General features: G+C 39.2%; 1 pseudogene; it reads left to right on the plus strand.

Annotated features, from left to right (window-relative positions):
• Positions 1 to 13,104: 13,104 nt before the first annotated feature.
• Positions 13,105 to 13,880, plus strand: LOC114224548 (large ribosomal subunit protein uL30 pseudogene; annotated as a pseudogene).
• Positions 13,881 to 26,752: the final 12,872 nt, after the last annotated feature.

Below are 26,752 nucleotides of genomic sequence, written 5' to 3' on the forward strand. Positions count from 1 at the left end.
TATTGTGGGTTTGATTCCAGACCACTGCAAAATGAACAGGAAGAGTTATGTACATTTCAAACCAGGAGAAAGAAAAACTGACTAAGAGTAAAAACAAAAAGCACAACAAAAGTGAAATAAAACAAGATAATAACAAGGAAAATATATCTGGATTCACACTAGGCAAATAACAATTAAAATCACCAGTTAAAATAAATTTTTAGTCTGGATTTAAAATGATATACAGAACTGACATGCTGTTGTTAAAGTGGTGAACATGAAATTGAAAGATGACCTTAAATGTAGTCAAAGGCAAAGGACAGATAACTTACACAGCAAGGATGAACATCCAGCAATCACAGAAAACAGACCACAATGGACTAATATCTTCACTATATTGAGAGAAATTATCTGTCAACTTTAAGCATTAAGACCCTTAAAGATAGAATTAAAAAAAAAAAAAGACTTAAACCAAAGGAATTTTAAAGGATTCACTGCAGAAAGAAGAAAAATAATGCTGGTCCATGGTTTAAGCTGGAAGGACTGATGAGCAAATAAGCCAACGACATGTTTGTGAATCCAAACAATGACTATATACACTCCAGCAATTGTGAGGTTTATTTAAAAAAATTAGACTCTGTAAAGAAAATAGTATCTCCATTAACACATGGGTGATTTTAAAGTCCTTTAAATATTTCAGAAGTGTGTTAAAATATTCAGGTTTAGACTTAGGTAAAATACAAGATGAATTTCAAGGATAACTACAAAATGAACAGAAAGAGTTATGTACATTTCAAAGTAGGAGAGAAAAACTGACTGAGAGTAAAAACAAAAAGCACAACAAAAGTGAAAATAAAAAGAAGATAATAACAAGGAAAATGTATCTGGATTCATACTAGGCAAATACCAATTAAAATCACCAGTTAAAATAAATTTTTAGTCTGGATTTCAAATGATATCTAGAGATATGTTATTTATAAGAGACACACCTAAAACATAAGGGTATTGAAGTACTGAAAACAAAAGGAAGGAAAATACATATACAAGAACACCAAATATCCAAAACAAAAGATAAGGAATCCAGCAGGGTTTAATGGGCCTAAAACAAAGCAGACATTAAGGAGTAGAAAATGTTACTACATAGTTGCTACATAGTAAGAGGTTTAATTCATTAAATTGAATTCTCAACTTCTATGCACATCATCATAGTATATATAAAAAGCAAAATCAATAGAATACATGGATTATGTGACATCTTTACCACCAGAACAAGAGACTTCAAAACACTCTCTCAATTATATTAGGAAGTAAAGAGACCAAAAATAAGAAAGACACAGAATATTCAATAAACAGAAATAACAATTTTCAGCAAATTAGTGCATATAAAACTCTGGATCTAATAATTAGAGACTAGAGATTCTTCTAGGCACCTGTTTTCTTTTTTTTCTGTTTCTCTTTATGTTTCCTTCCTTCCCTTCCTCTGTCCAGCTTTCCCTCCCTCCTTTCCTTCCAAAATTGACCAAGTAGTAGACCATGAAGTTCCTATAAATTTCAAATAACTTTCTCTAATTATAACACAGTGGGTATATAAAAGATCACTTTCTCTAATCATAACACAGTGGGTATACAAGTCAATACATTTCATAAAATTTATATTTATTTGCAAATGAAGAATAAATGTCTTCTTAATAACCATTGGATCAAAAAGGAATCAAAACAAAATTTAAAATTATTTAGAACTGAACCATATGATAATAACTCCATATCAAAACAAAATACATATCAAAACCAACGGATGCAGCTGAATCAATACAAGAGAGAAACATAGAGGCTTAAATGCATGTATTAGGGAAATAAAGGCTTAAAAGTAAGTGGACATCCAAATAAATGAATTAGCTAAAATAGTAATAAAGGGAGAGAATACATGTGACAGGTGGTAATAAAGATAAAAGTAAGAACTAGTGAAATACAAAGGAAAGTTACAATGTGGAGAATCAAGAAAGCCAGAAGTTTGTTCTCTAAAAGCAAGCCTCTGATGAAACTAACCAGAAGGACAGAGAACCATATCCATAAAGAAGCTGTGCTTCTGATGCAAGAGGGAGCACTGAGCACACATTACTTTTCTTCCCTCTCTTAAAGGCCTCATTAAAATGTTCATAAAAGAATTAAAAAAAGATTTTAATATAAGGGAAAATAGTAACAAATACTTAACAAAATAAAGAATTTAAAAAAGCCACAGTAGATGTAGTGGAAAGAAGGAGCACATGCACCCAATGTTCATAGCAGCAATGTCCACACTAGCCAAACTGTGGAAGGAGCTGAGATGCCCTTCAACAGATGAATGGATAAAGATATGGTTCATATATAATGGAATATTATTCAGCCATCAGAAAGGATGAATATCTACTATTTACTTCGACATGGATGGAACTGGAGGGTATTATGCTACGTGAAATAAGTCAATCAGAGAAACATAATTATAATGTAACTATAATTATAGTTTCACTCATACGTGAAACATAAGGAATAGTGCAGAGGACAACAGGGGTACAGGGGGAAAACTGAATGGGAAGAAATCAGAGAGGGAGACTAACCATATGAGACTCTAATTCCGGGAAACAAACCGAGGGTTGCAGAAAGGGAGGGGGTGGGGGGATGGGGTAACTGGGTGATGGGCAATAAGGAGGGCACATGATGTGATGAGCACTGGGTGTTATACTGAACTGATGAACTGTTGAACATTATATCAAAAACCAATGATGTACTATACCGTGGCTAATTGAATTATAAAAGAAAATCCACAGTAGATGTCGAGTCGCACACACTGCTGGAGAAGGAAAGTCAGTGGAAACTCAGCAAGGCAGCTGCAGCCCAGCCTTGGTGAGGGAGGTGAATGGCAGCCGAGAGCACAGAGGCATACAGGCTGACATGGGACTTTCCGTTACAACAACCTATGCCGGAAAGACAACTGGGTAATGCCTTGAGAGCTGGCAGAAAAATCTGTTGTTATGCACTCAACCAAGCAATCATTCAAGTGTGAGCAAAAGCAAAAAAGGAAACAAAACAACAAAAATGCCAAATATTTTCAGCACTCAGAAAATTTATCTCACACGTCCTCTCCCTAAATAAGTAACTTACAAATTTACTCCAGAAAACAAACAAACAAACAAACAAACAAACAGATAGCAGATACCAAGGAAGTGGAAAATCAGGGATAAAATAAACAGTGAATAATTTCAGAAATGAATAAAAAGAAATCCCTGTATGGCAGGTTTCTATCAACAGTCTGTCCAATTTGTAACAAACATCTGTGGGCTTCACAAAAGCCATCTTCCTGAGTAGGAAATACCAAACAAAGGTGAAGCTGAAAGATACAGTTATGCTTGGAAGAAGGTGCAAGTTTCTTCCCTCAATGTTAAAAGAAAGTCATTTAGAAACTCCAAAAACATACACACACAAGTGAAAAAATTGTATATGAATTTCATAGATCTAAGTACAAAGCAAAACAAAATTTCCCATTATTTTGAGCAACTATGAAATGTAAAAGAGAGAATCCACTTGACCTAGACACTAAAAATATTTTCTTACTTCTGGTATATAGGGGATCATGATACTGGAAACCAGAACTGAAGAAATATTTCATCACTACAACTTGGGTTTATAGCCCTAGTGTTTATAGAATCATGATGATAACTGTTTAATAATTTAACATTTGGAACTGACATAACTAAAAAAAAGATATTAAAGTTGTGAGTCCTGACAAGACACCATCATCACCATCATCACATTCATCATCATTTTGACCAGACACCTAAATGCCAGACAGACACTATGGCATCTTCATGAAGATTGCCTTAATTTTCAAAATATACCCATGAGGTACCTATTGCTGTTACCTTCGTTTCACTGATGTGCGAACTGAGGCACCAGGAAGCTAAGTAACTTGCTCAGTGTCTTCCTCCTATAAGGAGCAGAGCCAGATTAATTTCCAGGAAGTCTGATTTAGGGTCTGACTCATAGCCACTAAGCTAGACTCACTCATCCTAATGTAATAGTGAGGACACAGCCAACCTTGATGGGAAGGCAAACAGGAACAAAGGAAGAAGAGTGAACAAGCCTGCCACCCGTAGCCTCATCCTGCCTGGTAAGAAGACAGGAGATGGAAGTTTAATGATGTTCACTTAAAGATATAATAGGAACCTATGGGACAACTCAAAATTATACAACCCTGAAAAGTTAGAGGAGGTAGGAGATGGGCAGTAGTGTTAGTGAACTACATGCTAACTTTGAGTAAGCTAAATTCTACCCTTTCCAAGTTAGAAACCCATTGGACACAATCTAAAGTCAACAGATCAAGAAATAACTGGATGAACCCAACAGTCAAGGTATGGCTTATGACAGTAACTGTCAACAGAGAAATGGGCTGCCTCTGGGGAGCATGTTGGGGATATGCAAGAGTATGTTGGAATTTTCATTACTATTTTTGTGTACTACTTAATATTTTACATGTCTTTCTTATCCTAGCCAAAATCACCACACAAACACACACACACACACACACACACACACACACACACACAGAGTTTTTTTAATCACTTCATTATGGATAAATTGGAAGCCTCATCCATTGCTGGTATGGAAATGGAAATGGAAAACAGCATAGCCCTTGTGGAAAATAGTCTGGCAGTTCCTCAAAAATGAGATATAGAATTTCCCTAAGACCCAATAATTACATTTCTGGATATACCCCAAATAATGGAAAGCAGGGTCTCAAAGAGATATTTGTAGACCCTTGTTCATAGCAGCATTATTCACAATAGCCACAAGATGGAAGCAACCAAACTTCCTTCAACAGATGAATGGATAAACACAATGTGAGATATCCATACAAGGGAATATTATTCAGCCTTAAAAAGGAAGGAACTTATGACATATGTTAAACTATGGATGAAACGTGAAATCATTATGCTAAGTGAAATAAGCCAGACACAAAACAAATACTGCATGATTCCACTTACATGAGGTATCCAGAATAATCAAATTTATAAGACAGAAAACATAATGGTTGCCAAGGACTGGAGCAAGGGAGAAATGGGGAGTTATTATTTAATAAGGACACAGTTTCAGTTTGAAATGATGAAAAAGTTCTAGAGATGGTCGGTGGTGATGGTTGTACAATGGCATGAATGTACTTAATGTCACTGAACCGTACACTTTAAAATGGCTAAATGGCTAAAATGGTCAATTTTATGTTACATATCTTTTACCACAATAAAAAGAATCACATTCTTCAAAAAAGGAAGCAATAACTTTGGCACCCAAGCCAATAAGATATGGTACCTCTGAACTTATTTGAGTTTAATATAAATTGGTTCTTTAACCATTTTCTGAAAAATACAAGAACCTTAAAGCATGTTAATTCTTATCACAATCTTTCAACTTAGCACTATTGTTGTCCTTATTTTAGGTTATATATAATATATAAAATATTATTAAATAGATATATAATTATATTAAATACATATAGTTAAGCCCTATAATAATTTATTGTTATTTCTTTATACAATCAATATTCACAAAGATATGCTCAAGGAAAACCTCATATTTCATAAAGTCTCAGTAGTCTTTGATTGTAAGATGCATCCCTATTTCAGAATTTCAGAAATGTTAAAATGTGAAAGAAATGTGCATGTTACAATTGGAGAAATATATTAAAAAGAAAATAAGCTAAAAGAGAGAGAGCCTTAGACTGTAACATTTACTCAGAAAATGAGTTAGCTACTAAATGGGTGTAATCTTAGCAATTATATTCTGTGTTTTGTGTGGCGGTAGGTGTGAGTATGTGTTTGTGTGCACGTGTCTGTGTGCATGTGTGTGTGTGTGTGTGTGCACATGCAGGAAAGAGAGACAGAGAGGAAGAAGGAAGGGGAGAAGGAGAGAGGAGTCCACTGTGTACCAAGGGTTTCTCATAGATCAGAGTTTCATAAGGAATATAAACTATCAAAGGATCAAAGAAACCATTTAGCCTTCTCTCTGTATCAATAGTAAAGACACAGAACAGAACTGGGATAGGGATTGGTTGTTGCTAGAATCCATTCCATGGGAAGGGGTAACAAAGAAAACTGCAAGAATAATATGCTTCTTATCTTCCCAAGTTCACACAAGTGAACCCCAAAGTGAAAACATGTCCAGCTCATCATCCACATCATAAATCATCCTAAGAGATACTTTGGATGCAACCTAATTAATCTCATGTATCCACAAAAACAAAATGGTAGAGTGATTTGCTATTTCCCATGTACTGGTTTTACTAAACCTCTGATTTACTAAAGTAAACTAAAAGCATAAAAACTAAAAATGATATCTCCTCACAGTTTTCCAATAACTAAGTGCTTCTTCAATAGAGAAACACAATTTCTTTTTACAAAGATTCAGAAATGAATGCACAATCTAACGGGTGGCATCCATAGCCTACCTTCCAATTAATTAGCATAATAAACAAGCTGCTTCCTGGGCTTTCATGCAACAAACAGAGGGCCAACTCAGCCTGAGAAACACATAAGAAAAATCAGTAGGGGCGCCTGGGTGGCTCAGATGGTTAAGCGTCTGCCTTCAGCTCAGGTCATGATCCCAGGGTCCTGGGATCGAGTCCCGCATCGGGCTCCCTGCTCAGAGGGGATCCTGCTTCTCCCTCTGCCTCTCTCTCTCTCTCTCTCTCTCTGTCTCTCATGAATAAATAAATAAAATCTTAAAAAAAAGAAAAATCAGTAGCTGAATTTAATTCATCAGAGTTCTGACATAGAAAATGAGTCACATTTCAACCAAGCGTCCCTATGCTAATATCTCAAGTTTATTCCCATGGCCATTTACTCTTCAGTTATTCTCTGCCTGTCAATGATGGCTTTCACAAACCTAGTGAAGGTCAAGAAACACAAATTGGAATGAGGCACATGCTCCAGGGAACTTGCTGGGCCAGCCTTGGTTCACACTGGGGTGTTTGGACCGACAAAGGGTAAATAAAGTCTTTAGGAGAATGGAGTGGGGATGGCCCTCACCACAGGTCACCAGGCTGCTTCACCAATTTCATTGCATTGTCAGCAGGTGGGAGTTGGCGTTTTCTTAGGTTAATTCCTTAGTGTTCTGAGGACTGGGCTTTAAAGAGTGAAAACACAACTTAAGAGATATGCTCAAGCAGTGAATACGGTGAGTCACATATATGACAGCTTTATGGCCCTTATGAATCAGAACTCAGCAGGAAACCAGAGACTGCAACATGGGCAGGGCCAAGCAGTTAGTTACTCCTGCTGCAGGAGCTTTGGAAGAACTGTGCTTTCCTTTGGAACAGGGATTTCTCTTTACAGAAACCGTTTACCCCAAAAGGTGAGAAAACTGAAAATCAACCCTGCTGATTGCTGGTGCTATAATGTTCAGGACGGGAAATGGAGAACCCCCACAACAGGGCACGGAGAACCCTCACAAACCATGTTTCTGCCTAAGAAACCTACTGCAGCTATAAAAGTACCGTCAATCTTTGCTTTTGAGCAAGTGCTGGTCTTACCAGTGGTAGTCCCAGCTCTGCTTGGTTCTTCTGCCTCCTGAACACAGGTTACTGAGATATCCAGTTATTGAACTGCATGTACCTGTCCACAGTATCACACCCATGGCTGCCCCCAATTGCTCCTGAGAATCATTTAGCACAGCCCCACTCCTATAAGAACCTTCTCCTCCCTACTAGGGATGCTCCAAAGATTCTATGTTGTCCATTTGACTTGCTGCAGCAGCTAAATATAAGCAATTTCATTTGGCTATAGGTGTTCCTGTTGGTATTTAGCTGATGGGCTTTGACAGAAGTGAGCCTCAAAGTTGGAAATAGTAGGCACCATACAATGCTGGATCATAAATGCCAACACAGGGATGAGAATAATATTGCAAGTGACAATTTAGAGACTGAACACAGAGCACACTCCCCCGCCTAAGGTTCTAGCCTATTTCAGTCCTGCTGAAACAGACCTGGTGTTGCCAGATCTTAAGATTTCTCAGGAGAAATCTGCTTTAATCATGGAGGCTGACTTTACAATGTGAAACCCTCCTGCAACACAGTTTCTATGCATGTTACATAATGCAGTGAAGATTCCTTTAAAAGCATAGATGAGCTCACATGAAAGCTAGGGAAATATTCAGAGACAAAAATTAAAGAGATACATGAAATATAGAGCCTGAAACGCAAGCTGATGCTTCGGCATCCTTGGGGAGAGAGGTCAGTCTTGGTTTAAAAAAAAAAACAACTCTCAAAACCCCCCCAAAACTACGTTGGGTTTTAGTGGTCATATAGAGAGGGGAGACAGGCTTTAGGTCTCCTCAGAGAGGGAGTAGGACCTGAGATCTCACATAAAACTGGGAACCCCAAAGGATGACATATCCATTGAAAGTGCTCACTTTGCCCCATTAGCACAGTGAGGCAGAAAACAGGGTTTGGTCCACTTGGCCTGAGACTAGGGAAAGTTCTCTGTTGGAAACTCAATATTATGTGGCATTGGGGTTTGAAACCTTAGTGTACATGATCAGAAAACCATAAGCTGAGAAACTACCATGAAAAAGTGGTCACAAGTCATTGATCCCCAGGGGCACCTGTGCCACATAACTTCACCTCAGGAAATCCTCAACCAGAATTTTCAGCTTGAGTTCCAGTGAAGAGGGTCACAAATCAGAAATCTAAAATTTACTAAGAAACAATCCACCATGAGCCTGAGTGAGCAGAGAGAGTAGCCACCCAAGAACTTCAAATAATAAACACTAAGACAGAGGTGACAAAGAAAGTCTCTTTGAAGATATTCAAGAAATACAGGAAGGAACTAAAACCACATAGGGAAAAACCACATGATCAAAAGTCAAGGTAAATTGGAATTTCCTGGGCGCCTGGGTGGCTCAGATGGTTAAGCATCTGCCTTCGGCTCAGGTCATGATCCCAGGGTCCTGGGATTGAGTCCCGCCTTGGGCTCCCTGCTCCTTAGGAGCCTGCTTCTCCCTCTGCCTCTCTCTCTCTCTCTCTGTCTTTCATGAATAAATAAATAAAATCTTAAAAAAAAATTGGAATTTCCTGATCATGAGTGCAGCAGGATGGTGGAGGTGTAGGAGACCTGGATTTCGTCTGGTCTCAGGAACTCAGCTGAATAGGGATAAAACCATTCTCAATACCTAGGAACTCAACAGGAGATTGAAGAAAAGAATAGCAACAACTCTCTGAACAGAAAAGCGACCACTTTCTAGAAGGTAGGACATGCGGAGAAGTGAATCTGAGGCGATATTCGGGAGGATAAACGGCGGGGGAGGGGGCTTCCGTCGGCCACTTCTGGCAAGTGATAGAGCAGCGGAGCACAAAATCGGAACTTTGAGAAGTCGGCTCCGCTGAGGGACATCACTCCAGTGGCTAAGCAGGAGGTGGAGCCCTCATGGGACAGTGTGGTCTAAGGACCCTCGGGGTCACAGAAAGACCGGGGGTGCCTGAGTGCAGCAGAGCTCCCAGGTATCAGAGGAGGGAAGCCAGCCGCAGAGATGGAGCCGAGGCCCGGGGTCTCAGCTCAAGGTTGCCATAAACCATGATCGGTGACAGAGTCGGGCCACTGCTCCTCCAGGAGGGACCCAACAAGCGGCAGATCCGGGGAGACTCCCCTTCCTCCACTGGGAGGAGCGGTGTGGGAGCACACTGCAGGGATCTGCTGGGTTTGTAGACTCCACACGGAGTTGGGTGCCAGAGATAGAAATGCTCGGTTGCAGGCCGGGTGAGCACGGAGTGCGGACGGAGACCGGGGAAATGGGAGTGATTGACTGCTTTTCTCTGCTGACGCACTGAGGAGCGGGGCCCCGAGTTCTCAGCTCCTCTGGGACAGAGATTGGGAGGCCGCCATTTTCACCCTCATCCTCCAAAGCTGTACGGAAAGCTTACAAGGAACAAAAGCTCCCATGAGCAAACACGAGCAGATTACTAGCTCCGACCAGCGAGGGCGGGGCAATTCCGCCTCCAGGGAAGACATTTGGGAACCACAGCAACAGGCCCCTCCCCCAGAGGATCAGCAAGAACAGCCAGTCAAGACCAAGTTTACCAAACAATGAGAATGGCAGAACTCCAACACTAGGGGAATACTGCACATAGAATTCATGGCTTTTTTACCATGATTCTTTAGTCTTTCAAAGTTATTTTTTTAACTTTTTTTTGAATTTTTCTTCTTCCCTTTTTCAAACAACATCTTATCAATCCCCTTTTTAAAAAAACATTTTTATTTTTCATTTTTAGAGTCATATTCTATCCCTTCATAGTAGTTACCCTTATTTTTGGCATATATATATAAGTTGTTCTCTCTTTAAAATTTTGACATACAGTTTCTTCTAATAGATCAAAATATACCCTAAATCTCTACTGTATGACTTTGTTCTAGTCTCCTGCCTGATCACTTTCTCTCCCCCCTTTTTTTCATTCTTTTTTATAAATCCTCTTTCTTTTTTCAAACTTATCAATTCCTTTTATAAAATTTTTTATAATTTTCGTCTTTACAGTCATATTCCATCCCTTCATCATATCAACCGTTATTTTGTACATATATAAGTCTTTCTTTCTTTAAAATTTTGGGGGGCGCTTTCTTCTAACAGACCAAAATACACCCAAAATCTAGGGTGTGGCACTGATCTATGCACCAGCCTGATCATATTTGATTGTATTCTTTTTTGGTTTTGATCTGTTTTTGCTTGTTTGTATCTTTATCTTTTTCTTTTTTTTATATTTCTTTTTTCTTTCTTTCCCTTTCTTTCCCCCTGGTCTCAGGTCTTTTCTGATTTGTTTACAGTATGTTTTTTGGGACGTTGTTACCCTATTGGCATTTTGTTCTCTCATTCATCTATTCTCCTATGAACAAAATGACAAGATGGAAAAAAATCACCTCAACAAAAAGAAGAAGAGGTAGTACTGTCTGCCAGGAACCTACTCAATACAGACATTAGCATGATGTCGGACCTAGAGTTCAGAATGACGATTTTAAAGATACCAGCTGGGCTTGCAAAAAGCATGGAAGTTATAAGAGAAACCCTTTCTAGAGAAATAAAAGAACTAAAATCTAACCAAATCGAAATCAAAAAGGCTATTAATGAGGTGCAATAAAAAATGGGGGCACTAACTGCTAGGATAAATGAGGCAAAAGAGAGAATCAGCGATATAGAAGACCAAATGATGGAAAATAAAGAAGATGAGGAAAAGATAAACAACTACTGGATCACCGGGGCAGAAATCGAGAAATAAGCAAAACCGTAAGATGAAACAACATTAGAATGATTGGGATCCCAGAAGAAGAAGAAAGAGAGAGAGAGAGGGGCAGAAGGTATATTGGAGCAAATTATAGCAGAGAACTTCCCTAATTTGGGGAAGGAAACAGGCATCAAAATCCAGGAGGCACAGAGAACGACTCTCAAAATCAATAAAAATAGGTCAACAGCCCGACATCTAATAGTAAAACTTACGAGTCTCAGAGACAAAGAGAAAATCCTGAAAGCAGCTCAGGAGAAGAGATATGTAAACTATAATGGTAGAAACATTAGATTGGCAGCAGACCTATCCACAGAGACCTGGCAGGCCAGAAAGAACTGGCATGATATATTCAGAGCACTAAACAAGAAAAATATGCAGCCAAGAATGCTATATCTAGCTAGGCTGTCATTGAAAATAGAAGGAGAGATAAAAAGTTTCCAGGACAAACAAAACCTAAAGGAATTTGCAAACACGAAACCAGCCCTACAAGAAATATTGAAAGGGGTCCTCTAAGCAAAGAGAGAGCCTAAAAGCAGCATAGATCAGAAAGGAACACAGACAATATACGGTAACAGTCACCTTACAGGCAATACAATGGCACTAAATTCCTATCTTTCAATAGTTACCCTGAATGTAAACGGGCTAAATGCCCCAATCAAAAGACACAGGCTATCAGATTGGATTAAAAAACAAGACCCATCGATATGCTGTCTGCAAGAGACTCATTTTAGACCCAAAGACACCACCACATTGAAAGTGAGGGGGTGGAAAACCATTTACCATGCTAATGGACACCAAAAGAAAGCTGGGGTGGCAATCTTCATATCAGACAAATTAGATTTTAAACCAAAGACTGTAATAAGAGATGAGGAAGGACAGTATATCCTACTTAAAGGGTCTACCCAACAAGAAGATCTAACAATTGTAAATATCTATGCCTCTAACATGGGAGCAGCCAATTACATAAGCCAATTAATAACAAAAGCAAAGAAACAAATTGACAAAAATACAATAATAGTGGTGGACTTTAACACCCCCCTAACTGAAATGGACAGATCATCTAAGCAAAAGATCAACAAGGAAATAAAGACGTTAAATGACACACTGGACCCAATGGACTTCACAGACATATTCAGAACATTCTATCCCAAAGCAACGGAATACACATTCTTCTCTAGTGCCCATGGAACATTCTCCAGAATACATCACATCTTAGGTCACAAATCAGGTCTCAACCAGTACCAAAAGATTGGGATTATTCCCTACATATTTTCAGACCACAATGCTTTGAAATTAGAACTCAATCAAAAGAGGAAAGTCGGGAAGAACTCAAATACATGGAGGTTAAAGAGCATCCTACTAAAGAATGAATGGGTCAACCAGGAAATTAAAGAAGAATTTAAAAGTTCATGGAAACCAATGAAAATGAAAACACAACTGTTCAAAATCTTTGGGATATAGCAAAGGCAGTCCTAGGAGGAAAGTATATAGCAATACAAGCCTTTCTCAAGAAACAAGAAAGGTCTTAAATACACAACCTAACCCTACACATAAAGGAGCTAGAGAAAAAACAGCAAATAAAGCCTAAACCCAGCAGGAGAAGAGAAATAATAAAGATCAGAGCAAAATCAATGAACTAGAAACCAAAAGAACAGTAGAACAGATCAACGAAACCAGGAGCTGGTTCCTTGAAAAAATTAACAAGATTGATAAACCCCTGGGCAGACTTACCAAAAAGAAAAGAGAAATGACCCAAATCAACAAAATCATGAATGAAAGAGGAGAGAGATCATAACCAGCATGAAAGAAATACAAACAATTAAGAACATATTATGAGGAGACTTCCTCTTTTCTGGCTGGAACCATGGAGGGTGTAGAAAAGAAGAAAAAGAAGGTTCCTGCTGTGCCAGAAACTCTTAAGAAGAAGCAAGGAATTTCGCAGAGTTGAAGATCAAGCATCTGAGGAAGAAGTTTGCTCAGAAAATGCTTCAAAAGGCAAGAAGGAAGCTTATCTATGAAAACGCTTAGGATTACCACAAGGAATATATGCAGATGTACAGAACTGAGATTTGAATGGCAAGGATGGCAAGAAAAACTGGCAACTTCTACGTACCTGTGGAACCCAGATTGGCATTTGTCATCAGGATGAGAGATATCAATGGTGTGAGCCCAAAGGTTTGAAGGTGTTTCAGCTTCTTTGCCTTCGCCAGATCTTCAATGGCACCTTTGTTAAGCTCAACAAGGCTTCAGTTAACATGCTAAGGATTGTAGAACCTTATATAGCATGGGGGTATCGAAACTTGAAGTCGGTGAATGAATTGATCTACAAGCGTGGTTATGGCAAAATCAACAAGAAGCGAATTGCCCTGACAGATAACACATTGATTGACCGATCTCTTGGTAAATATGGCATCATCTGCATAGAGGATCAGATTCACGAGATCTATACTGCTGTAAAACGTTTCAAGAAGCAAACAACATTTTATGGCCCTTCAAATTATCTTCTCCACGAAGGGGAATGAAGAAAAAGACCACCCATTTTGTAAAAGGTGGAGATGCTGGTAACAGGGAAGACCAGATCAATGGGCTTATTAGAAGTATGAACTAAGTAATCTGCCATGATTATTTTTGTAATCTGTTTTTGTAATGACTACTCTCAAATGGAAAAAACAAAACAAAACAAAACAAAACAAAAAAACATATGAGCAACTATATGCCAGCAAATTACATAATTTGGAAGACATGGATGCATTCCGAGAGATGTATCAACTACCAAAACTGAACCAGGAAGAAATAGAAAACCTGAACAGACCTATAACCACTAAGGAAATTGAAGCAGTCATCAAAAATCTCCCAAAAAATAAAAGCCCAGGGCCAGATGGCATCCCAGGGGAATTCTACCAAACATTTAAAGAAGAATTAATACCTATTCTTCTGAAACTGTTCCAAAAAATAGAATTGGAAGGAAAACTTCCAAACTCGTTTTATGACACAACCATTCCCTTGATCCCCAAACCAGACAAAGACCCCATCAAAAAGGAGAATTACAGACCAATATCCTTGATGAACATGAATGCAAAAATTCTCACCAAAATACTAGCCAATAGGATCCAACAGTACATTAAAAGGATTATTCACCATGGCCAAGTGGGATTTATCCCTGGGCTGCAAGGTTGGTTCAACATCGACAAATCAATCAACGTGATACAATACATTAACAAAAGATAGAACAAGAATCATATGATCTTCTCAATAGATGCAGAAAAAGCATTTGACAAAGTACAGCATCCTTTCTTGATCAAAACTCTTCAGAGTATAAGGATAGGGGGTATGTACCTCAATATCATAAAAGCCATCTATGAAAAACCTAAAGCGAATATAATTCTCAATGGGGAAAAACTGAGAGCTTTCCCCTTAAGGTCAGGAACGCGGCAGGGATGTCCACTATCACCACTGCTATTCAACATAGTATTAGAAGCCCTAGCCACAGCAATCAGACAACAAAAAGAAATCAAAGGCATCCAAATCAGCAAAGAAGAAGTCAAACTCTCACTCTTTGCACATGATATGATACTTTACGTGGAAAATCCAAAAGACTCCACCCCAAAACTGCTAGAACTCATACAGGAATTCAGTCAAGTGGCTGGATATAAAATCAATGCACAGAAATCAGTGGCATTCCTATACAACAACAACAAGACAGAAGAGAGATAAATTAAGGAGTCAATCCCATTTACAATTGCACCCAAAACCATAAGATTCCTAGGAATAAATCTAACCAAAGAGGCAAAGGATCTGTACTCAGAAATATACTCATGAAAGAAATTGAGGAAGACACAAAGAAATGGAAAAACGTTCCATGCTCATGGATTGGGAGAAAAAATATTGTGAAGATGTCAATGTTACCTAATGCAATCTACACATTCAATGCAATCCCCATCAAAATAACGTCCACTTTTTTTCAAAGAAATGGAATAAATCATGCTAAAATTTGTATGGAACCAGAAAAGACCCAAATAGCCACAGGAATGTTGAAAAGAAAAGCAAAGCTGGCAGCATCACAATTCCGGACTTCCAGCTCTATCACAAAGCTGTCATCATCAAGACAGTATGGTACTGGCACAAAAACAGACACATAGATCAATGGAACAGAATAGAGAGCCCAGAAATGGACCCTCAACTCTATGGTCAACTCATCTTCAACAAAGCAGGAAAGAATGTCCAATGGAAAAAAGACAGTCTCTTCAACAAATGGTGTTGGGAAAATTGGACAGCCACATGCAGAAGAATGAAACTGGACCATTTCCTTACACCACACACAAAAATAGACTCCAAAGGGTTGAAAGACCTAATGTGAGACAGGAGTCCATCAAAATCCTAAAGGAGAACACAGGCAGCAACCTCTTTGACCTCACCTGCAGCAACCTCTTCGACCTAGAAACATCACCAAAGGCAAGGGAAGCAAGGGCAAAAATGAACTATTGTGATTTCAAGATAAAAAGCTTTGCACGGCAAAAAAAAAAAAAAAAAAAAAACAGTCCACAAAACCAAAAGACAACCGACAGAATGGGAGAAGATATTTACAAATGACATATCAGATAAAAGGCTAGTATCCAAAATCTATAAAGAACTTATCAAACTCAACACCCGAAGAACTAATAATCCAATCAAGAAATGGGCAGAAGACATGAACAGACATTTTTCCAAAGAAGACATCAAATGGCCAACAGACACATGATAAAGTGCTCAACATTGCTTGGCATCAGGGAAATCCAAATCAAAACCTCAATGAGATACCATCTCACACCAGTCAGAATGGCTAAAATTAACAAGTCAAGGAACGACAGATGTTGGCGGGGATGCAGAGAAAGGGGAACTCTCCTACAGTGTTGGTGGGAATGCAAGCTGCTGCAGCCACTCTGGAAAACAGTATGGAGGTTCCTCAAAAAGTTGAAAATAGATTTACACTCTGACCCAGCAATTGCACTACTGGGTATTTACCCCAAAGATACAAATGTAGGGATCCGAAGGGGTACATGCACCCCGATGGTTATAGCACTAGTGTCCAAAAGAGCCAAACTAGGGAAAGAGCCAAGATGTCTATCGACAGATGAATGGATGAAGAAGATGTGGTATATATATACAATGGAATATTAAGCAGCCATCAAAAGGAATGAGATCTTGTCATTTGTAACAACATGGATGGAACTGGAGGGTGTTATGCTGAGTGAAATAAGTCAATCAGAGAAAGACATGTATCATACAACCTCACTGATATGAGGAATTCTTAATCTCAGGAAACAAACTCAGGGTTGCTGGAGTGGGGGTGGGGTGGGAGGGATGGGGTGGCTGGGTGATAGACATTGGGGAGGGTATGTGCTATGGTGAGTGCTGTGAATTGTGCAAGACTGTTGAATCACAGATCTGTACCTCTGAAACAAATAATGCAATATATATTAGGAAAAAAAAAGATAGCAGGAGGGTAAGAATGAAGGTGGGGGATCGGAGCAGGAGACGAACCATGAGAGACGATGGACTCTGAAAAACAAATTGAGAGTTCTAGTGGGGAGGGGGTGGGGGGATGGGTTAGCTTGGAGATGGGTATTAAAGAGGGCACATTCTGTGTGGAGGACTGGGTGTTACACACAATCAATGAATTATGAAACACTACATCAAAAACTAATGATGTAATATATGGTGATTAACATAACAATAAAAAACTAAAAAAAATTGGAATTTCCTAAAATAAAAATACATATTTAATTTAAAACATGATGGAAAAGTGAATGAGCAAACAGGAACTGAAGAACTGGAATGTGGATACCTGGAATTCAGCATAAGATATAAAACACGAAAGACAGATTAAAAGGTAGGAAGATAAAAATGGTAGTGTCCTTCTTCAGTCAACCAGTAGAAATTCTAGAAAAATAGACTGGGAATTCCAGAATGAGAGAACACTAAGATTGGGGAAGAGGGAATGTTTAAAGAGATTTGAGAATTGGGGGCGGAGCAAGATGGCGGAGGAGTAGTAGACCTAGATTTCCTCTGGTCTCAGGAATTCAGCTGAATAGGGATCAAACCATTCTGAACACCTATGAACTCAACAGAAGATCGAAGAGGAGAGTAGCAACAACTCTCTGAACAGAGAAGCGACCACTTACTGGAAGGTAGGACGTGCAGAGAAGTGAATCCGAGGCCATATTCGGGAGGATAGATGGCGGGGGAGGGGGCCTCCGCTCGCCCCTTCTGGCAAGTGATAAGAGCAGCGGAGCACAAAATCGGACCTTTTAGAATTTGGCTTCGCTGAGGGACGTCACTGCAGTGGCTAAGCAGGGGGTGGAATCCTCCGGGGACAGTGTGGTCTCAGTACCCTTGGGGTCACAGAAAGACTGGGGGTGCCTGAATGCGGCAGAGCTCCCAGGTATCGGAGTGGGGAAAGCCGGCTGCAGAGATGGAGCTGAGGCGCGGGCTCTCAACTCGGGGTTGCCGTAAACCGTGATCCGCAGCCCAGTCGGGCCACTGCTCCTCCAGCAGGGACCCAACAAGCAGCAGAGCCGGGGAGAGTCCCATTTCTCCCCCAGAAGGAGTGCCACGGGAACGCACCGCAGGGATCTGCTGGGTTTGGAGACTCCACACGGCATCGTGTGCCAGAGATACAAACGCTCGGTCACAGGCCGGGTGAGCATGGAGTGCGGCCGGAGACCTGGGACACGGGAGTGTCTGCTTTTCTCTGGGGGCGCACTGAGGAGCGGGGCCCCGAGTTCTCAGCTCCTGCAGGTGGAGATTGGGAGGCCACCATTTTCGCCCTGATCCTCCAAAGCTGTACCGAGAGCTTGCAGGGAACAAAAGCTCCTGAGAGCAAACCCGAGCAGCTTACTTACCCAGACCAACAAGGGCGGGGCAATTCAGCCTCCGGCAAAGACATTTGGAAACCAAGGCAACAGGCCCCTCCCCCAGAAGATCAGCATGAACAGCGAGCAAGCCAAGACCAAGTTTACCGATCAAGGAGAATGGGAGAACTCCAGCGCTAGGGGAATACTGCACATAGAACACATGGCTTTTTTTTACCATGATTCATTAGTTCACGAAAGTTATTTTTTTTAACTGTTTTTTTTTTTAATTTTTCTTTTTCCCTTTTTCAACCAACATCTTATCAATCCCTTTTTTAAAAAAAACATTTTTTATTTTTCATTTTTAGAGTCATATTTTATCCCTTCATAGTAGTTACCCATATTTTTGGCATATATATATATATAAGTTGTTCTCTCTTGAAAATTTTGAGATACAGTTTCTTCTAACAGATCAAAATATACTCTAAATCACTACTGTATGGCTTTGTTCTAGACTCCTGCCTGACCACATTCTCTCCCTTTTTTTTTTAAATCTTCTTCTTTCTTTTTTCAAACAACTTATCCTATCAATTCCTTTTATAAAATCTTTTATAATTTTCATCTTTACACTCATCTTCCATCCATTTATTGTATCGACCCTTATTTTGTACATATATGTCTTTCTTCCTTTAAAATGTTAGGAGGAAATTTTTTCTAACAGACCAAAATACGCCCAAAATCTAGTGTGTGGCATTGATCTATGCACTAGCCTGAACATATTTGATCATATTCTCCTTTTTTTGTATTGTTCTGTTTTTGTTTTTATCTTTTTTTTTCTCTTTCTTTTTTCTTTCTTTCCCTTTCTTTTCCCCTGGTTTCAAGTCTTTTCTGATTTGTATACAGTATATTTGCTGGGGACGTTGTTAACCCGTTAGCATTTTGTTCTCTCATTCATCTATTCTCCTCTGGACAAAATGACAAGACGAAAAAATCACCTCAGCAAAGGGCGCCTGGGTGGCTCAGTTGGTTGAGCAACTGCCTTCGGCTCAGGTCATGATCCTGGAGTACCGGGATCGAGTCCCACATCGGGGTCCTTGCTCAGCAGGGAGTCTGCTTCTCCCTCTGACCCTCTTCCCTCTCGTGCTCTCTATCTCTCATTCTCCCTCTCTCAAATAAATAAATAAAATCTTAAAAAAAAAAAACCTCCACAAAAAGAACAAGAGGTAGTACCGTCAGCCAGGGACCTACTCAATACGGACATTAGTACAATGTCGGACCTAGAGTTCAGAATCATGACTTTAAAGATACTAGCTGGGCTTGAAAAAAAGCGTGGAAGTTATTAGAGACACCCTTTCTGGAGAAATAAAAGAACTAAAATCTAACCACGTCAAAATCAAAAAGGCTATTGATGAGGTGCAATCAAAAAAAATGGGGGCACTAACTCCTAGATTAAATGAGGCAGAAGAGAGAATCAGCGATATAGAAGACCAAGTGATGGAAAATAAAGAGACTGAGAAAAAGAGAGATAAGCAACTACAGGATCACGAGGGCAGAATTCGAGATAAGCGATACGATAAGATGAAACAACATTAGAATAATTGGGATCCCAGAAGAAGAAGAAAGAGAGAGAGGGGCAGAAGGTATATTGGAGCAAATAATAGCAGAGAACTTCCCTAATGTGAGGAAGGAAACAGGCATCAAAATCCAGGAGGCACAGAGAACCCCTCGCAAAATCAATAATAATAGGTCAACAGGCCAACATTTAATAGTAAAACTTACGAGTCTCAGAGACAAAGAGAAAATTCTGAAAGCAGCTAGGGAGAAGAGATATGTAACCTACAATGTTAGAAATATTAGATTGGCAACAGACCTATCCACAGAGACCTGGCAGGCCAGAAAGGACTGGCAAGATATCTTCAGAGCACTAAACGAGAAAAACATGCAGCCAAGAATACTATATCCAGCTAGGCTGTCATTGAAAATAGAAGGAGAGATCAAAATCTTCCAGGACAAACAAAAACTAAAGGATTTGCAAACACAAAACCAGCCCTACAAGAAATATTGAAAGTGGTCCTGTAAGCAAAGAGAGAACCTAAAAGCAGCATAGATCAGAAAGGAACACAGACAATAAGTAGTAACAGTCACCTTAGAGGCAATACAATGGCACTAAATTCCTACCTTTCAATAGTTACCCTGAATGTAAATGGGCTCAATGCCCCAATCAAAAGACACAGGCTATCAGTTGGATTAAAAAACAAGACTCATCTATATGCTGTCTGCAAGAGACTCATTTTAGACCCAAAGCACCCCCACATTGAACGTGAGGGGGTGGAAAACCATTTACCATGCTAATGGACACCAAAAGAAAGCTGGGGTGGCAATCCTTATATCAGACAAATTAGATTTTAAAACAAAGACTGTAATAAGAGATGAGGGAGGACACTGTATCCTACTTAAAGGGTCTATCGAACAAGAAGATCTAACAATTGTAAATATCTATGCCCCTAACATGGGAGCAGCCAATTATATAAGGCAATTAATAACAAAAGCAAAGAAACAAATTGACAACAATACAATAATTGTTGGAGACTTTAACACCCCCCTCACTGAAATGGACAGATCATCTAAGCAAAAGATCGACAAAGAAATAAGAACTTTAAATGACACACTGGACCAAATGGATATCACAGATATATTCAGAACGTTCCATCCCAAAGCAACGGAATACACATTCTTCTCTAGTGCCCATAGAACATTCTCCAGAATTGATCACATCCTAGGTCACAAATCAGGTCTCAACCGGTACCAAAAGATTGGGATCATTCCCTGCATATTTTCAGACCACAATGCTTTGAAACTAGAACTCAATCACAAGAGGAAAGTCGGAAAGAACTCAAATACATGGAGGCTAAAGAGCATCCGACTAAAGAATGAATGGGTCAACCAGGAAATTAAAGAAAAATGTAAAAAATTCATGGAAACCAATGAAAATGAAAACACAACTGTCCAAAATCTTTGGGATACAGCAAAGGCAGTCCTGAGAGGAAAGTATATAGCAATACAGCCTTTCTCAAGAAACAAGAAAGGTCTCAAATACACAACCTAACCCTACAACTAAAGGAGCTGGAGAAAGAACAGCAAATAAAGCCTAAACCCAGCAGGAGAAGAGAAATCATAAAGATCAGAGCAGAAATCAATGAACTAGAAACCAAAAGAACAGTAGAACAGATCAACGAAACAAGGAGCTGGTTCTTTGAAAGAATTAACAAGATTGATAAACCCCTGGCCAGACTGATCAAAAAGAAAAGAGAAATGACCCAAATCAACAAAATCATGAATGAAAGAGGAGAGATCACAACCAACACCAAAGAAATACAAACAATTATAAGAACATATTATGAGCAACTCTATGCCAGCAAATTAGATAACCTGGAAAAATGGGTGCATTCCTAGAGATGTATCAACTACCAAAACTGAACCAGGAAGAAATAGAAAACCTAAACACAGCTATAGGCACTAAGGAAATTGAAGCAGTCATCAAAAATCTCCCAAGAAACAAAAGCCCGGGGCCAGAAGGCTTCCCAGGGGAATTTTATCAGACATTTAAAGAAGAATTAATACCTATTCTCCTGAAACTGTTCCAAAAATTACAAATGGAAGGAAAACTTCCAAACTCAATTTATGAGGCCAGCATTACCTTGATCCCAAAACGAGACAAAGACCCCATTCAAAAGGAGAATTACAGACCAATATCCTTGATGAACATGGATGCAAAAATTCTCACCAAATTACTAGCCAAGAGAATTCAACAGTACCTTAAAAGGATTATTCACCACGCTCCAGTGGGATTTATCCCTGGGCTGCAAGGATGGTTCAACATCCGCAAATCAATCAACGTGATACAATACATTAACAAAAGAAAGAACAAGAATTATATGATCCTCTCAATAGATGCAGAAAAAGCATTTGACAAATTACAGCATACTTTCTTGATCAAAACACTTCAGAGTGTAGGGATAGAGGGTACACACCTCAATACCATAAAAGCCATCTATGAAACACCTAGAGCAAATATCATTCTCAATGGGGAAAGGCTGAGAGATTTTCCCCTAAGATCAGGAACGCGGCAGGGATGTCCACTATCACCACTGGTATTCAACATAGTATTAGAAGTCCTAGCCACAGCAATCAGACAACAAAAAGAAATCAAAGGCATCCAAATCGGCAAAGAGGAAGTCAAACTCTCACTCTTGGCAGATGATATGATACTTTATTTGGAAAACCCAAAAGACTCCACCCCAAAACTGCTAGAACTCATACAGGAATTCAGTAAAGTAGCAGGATATAAAATCAATGCACAGAACTCAGTGGCATTCCAATACACCAACAGCAACACAGAAGAGAGCCAAATCAAGGAGTCAATCCCATTTCAAATTGCATCCAAAACCATAAGATACCTAGGAATTAATTTAACCAAAGAGGCAAAGGATCTGTACTCAGAAAACTATAAAATACTCATGAAAGAAATTGAAGAAGACACAAAGAAATGGAAAAATGTTCCATGCTCATGGATTGGGAGAACCAACACTGTGAAGATGTCAATGCTACCTAGAGCAATCTACACATTCAATGCAATTCCCATCAAAGTACCATCCACTTTTTTCAAAGAAATGGAACAAATAATCCTAAAATTTGAATATGGAACAAGAAGAGACCCTGAATAGCCAGAGGAATATTGAAAAAGAAAAGCAAACCTGCGGCATCACAGTTCCGGACTTCCAGCTCTATTACAAAGCTGTCATCATCAAGACAGTATGGTACTGGCACAAAAACAGACACATAGATCAATGGAACAGAATAGAGAGCCCAGAAATGGACCCTCAACTCTATGGTCAACTTATGTTTGACGAAGCAGGAAAGAATGTCCAATGGCAAAAAGACTGTCTCTTCAACAAATGGTGTTGGGAAAATTGGACAGCCACATGCAGAAGAATGAAACCGGACCATTTCCTTACACCACACACAAAAACAGACTCCAAATGGTTGAAAGACCTAAACGTGAGACAGGAGTCCATCCAAATCCTAAAAGAGAACACAGGCAGCAACCTCTTCGACCTCAGCCGCAGCAACTTCTTCCTAGAAACTTCGCCAAAAGCAAGGGAAGCGAGGGCAAAAATGAACTATTGGGATTTCATCACGATAAAAAGCTTTTGCACAGCAAAAGAAACAGTCCACAAAACCAAAAGACAACCAATAGAATGGGAGAAGATATTTGCAAATGACATATCAAATAAAGGGCTAGTATCCAAAGTCTATAAAGAACTTATCAAACTCAACACCCAAAGAACAAATAATCCAATCAAGAAATGGGCAGAAGACATGAACAGACATTTTTCGAAAGAAGACATCAAATGGCCAAGAGACGCATGGAAAAGTGCTCAACATCGCTTGCCATCAGGGAAATCCAAATCAAAACCTCAATGAGATACCACCTCACACCAGTCAGAATGGCTAAAATTAACAAGTCAGGGAATGACAGATGTTGGCGGGGATGTGGAGAACGGGGAACCCTCCTACACTGTTGGTGGGAATGCAAGCTGGTGCAACCCCTTTGGAAAACAACATGGAGGTTCCTCAAATAGTTGAAAAATAGAGGTACCATATGACCCAGCCATTGCACTACTGGGTATTTACCCCAAAGATACAAATATAGGGATCCGAAGGGGTACGTGCACCCCAATGTTTATAGCAGCAATGTCCACAATAGCCAAACTGTGGAAAGAGCCAAGATGTCCATCGACAGATGAATGGCTAAAGAAGATGTGGTATATATACACAATGGAATATTATGCAGCCATCAAAAGGAATGAGATCTTGCCATTTGCAATGACGTGGATGGAACTGGAGGGTGTTATGCTGAGTGAAATAAGTGAATCAGAGAAAGACATGTATCATATGACCTCACTGATATGAGGAATTCTTAATCTCAGGAAACAAACTGAGGGTTGCTGGAGTGGTGGGGGTGGGACGGATGGGGTGGCTGGGTGATAGACATTGGGTAGTGTATGTGCTATGGTGAGCGCTGTGAATTGTGCAAGAGTGTTGAGTCGCAGTTCTGTACTTTTGCAACAAATAATGCAACATATGTTAAGAAAAAATAAAAAGAAGAAGATAGCAGGAGGGGAAAAATGAGGGGGAGTAAGTCAGAGGGGGAGACGAACCATGAGAGATGATGGACTCTGAAAAGCAAACTGAGGGTTCTAGAGGGGAGGAGGGTAGGGGGATGGGTTAGCCTGGTGATGGGTATTCAAGGGGGCACGTTCTGCATGGAGCACTGGGTGTTATGCACAAGCAATGAATCATGGAACCTACATCAAAAACTAATGATGTAATATATGGTGATTAACATAACAATTAAAAATTTAAAAAAATAAAATAAATAAATTTGAGAATTTATCAGAACTAATGCATGATGTGAATTTGCAGATCCAGAAACACATAATGCAAATTAAGTGACAGGGATTCCACATCTATAGATCTTATAGTAAAACTATAAAAAAATATGAACTTAACTGGAGAAAAAATGTATAGATTCCCTATAGGAAAAAAGCAAACCAAGATTAGATTTCTCAACAGCAGTCATATGAATCATACAAAAATCAAAAACAGTTTCAAAGTTCTGGAGAGAAAAAAACTTTCAGCCTAGAATTCTATACCTAATTAAACTATTAATTCACCAATAAAAATAAGGTCTTGGTTAAAGCTGAAAGAATGAACTACTACGAGTTCTTCACTCAAAGGACAATGAAAGTGTGTCTTCCAGACCAGAGGAGATCCATCACCAAAGGCAGAAATAGATGCAAATAGAAGGTAATTGGGGAATATGAGTAATCTTTAATAAGCATTGACTATAGAAAATAATAGCAAGAAGAGTGACAATAATAATGATGAATTCTGGTATGACAAAAGTAAAATACTGAACAATAATGTAACAAGGAAAGGAGAGTCTAAGATCCTTATACGCTTAAGGAGAAGGATGGTGATGGCATTAACTCTGAAATTTGTACATTAAGGAATGCATATTAAAAATTTAAGAGTAATATCTAATGATATAAATAAAAAGTCTACATTTTAAATAAGTTGAGGGAGAAGAGGGGAGCCTGAGTGGCTCAGTTGGTTAAGCAGCTGACTCTTGGTTTCGACTCAGGTCATGATCTTGGGGTCCTGGGATCAAGCCCTGAGTCAGGCTCCATGTTTCCCTGGGGAGTCGGCTTGTGGATTCAATCTCTCCCTCTCCCTCTGCTCCTCTCCCTGCTCTCTCTATTACTCTCTCTCTCTCTCAAACAAATAAATCTTTAATTAGTTGAGGGGGAAAATAATAGAGAGTTCAAGAGAAACTAGGATCTAGATTTATTTTAAAATGACAGTGTGTGATTTATTTTAAAATGAAGTGTGTGTGTGAGTCTGTGAGTATGTGTGTGTGCACACATGTGTGCACACACAGCCCTTGAATCCCTCTAGGTACTAAATAAAATACACCTAGAGCACATCAGGTTGTAAACTTTAAGTGACAGGTGTTTGTGCCAGGGGTTTCTGCAAAAATTACAGGAACCCAAGGACATCACACAAGAAACATACTCCACGGAGATTTACACATCAAGCCAGCGAAACCCTTCATATATTTTATTTATGGTCTTTTTACACTCTGTGAGTTTCTTAAATCACTAAGAATTCATTCTGTTGCAGGACTTGGCATCTAGGCAATTGTGTTTTTATTTCTTATTGACTTGATTGCAAAACTCTTAATTTAATCTTTAGGCTCCTTACTTCTATATCTATTTATATCCTTTCTCCTTCAATTCTCATGATTATCCCACTGGGTGCCTGTGGGGCAGGTGGGCTAGGAGCCGGAGCAATCATACATTTTTTTATCATTTTGAAGAATTATATGTATTTAGTTTCCAAATCCTGGGCTTGTCTTAACATTTACTTCCTCATTTGGTTTTTGTTTTTACTTTAAAATACAATCTTTAAATTCTGGCTCTCCCCTTTGTTGTTTCTATGTTTTGTTTTAACATTTATTTTAAATCTCTTATTTTATATAGCTTCTCTTCATTAGACCTTTTAAATTATCTGATATTTAAATATTATCCCCCTTAATTTTACCTTTCTACTCACCCACTGTTATCATTGTGTTAATCTCTTAAACTTTCTCCCACCTTTCTTTTTTTTAAATTTTTTTATTGTTATGTTAATCACCATATATTACATAATTTGTTTTGGTGTAGTGTTCCATGATTCATTGTTTGTTCATAACACCCAGTGCTCCATGCAGAATGTGCCCTCCTCAATACCCATCACCAGGCTAACCCATCCCCCCACCCTCCTCCCCTCCAGAAACCTCAGTTTGTTTTTCAGAGTCCATCATCTCTCCTGGTTCGTCTCCCCCTCTGACTTACTCCCCTTCATTCTTCCTCTCCTGCTATCTTCTTCTTTTTCTTTTTTCTTAAAATATGTTGCGTTATTTGTTTCAGAAGTACAGATCTGTGATTCAACAGTCTTACACAATTCACAGCGCTCACCGTAGCACATATCTTCCCCAATGTCCATCACCCAGCCACCCCATCCCTCCCACCCCCGACCACTCCAG

This window comes from Eumetopias jubatus, unplaced genomic scaffold (genome assembly GCF_037043125.1).
Source record: "Eumetopias jubatus isolate StellerSeaLion01/CBP00866 unplaced genomic scaffold, mEumJub1_p1.0 scaffold_9, whole genome shotgun sequence".
NCBI classification, from domain to species: domain Eukaryota; kingdom Metazoa; phylum Chordata; class Mammalia; order Carnivora; family Otariidae; genus Eumetopias; species Eumetopias jubatus.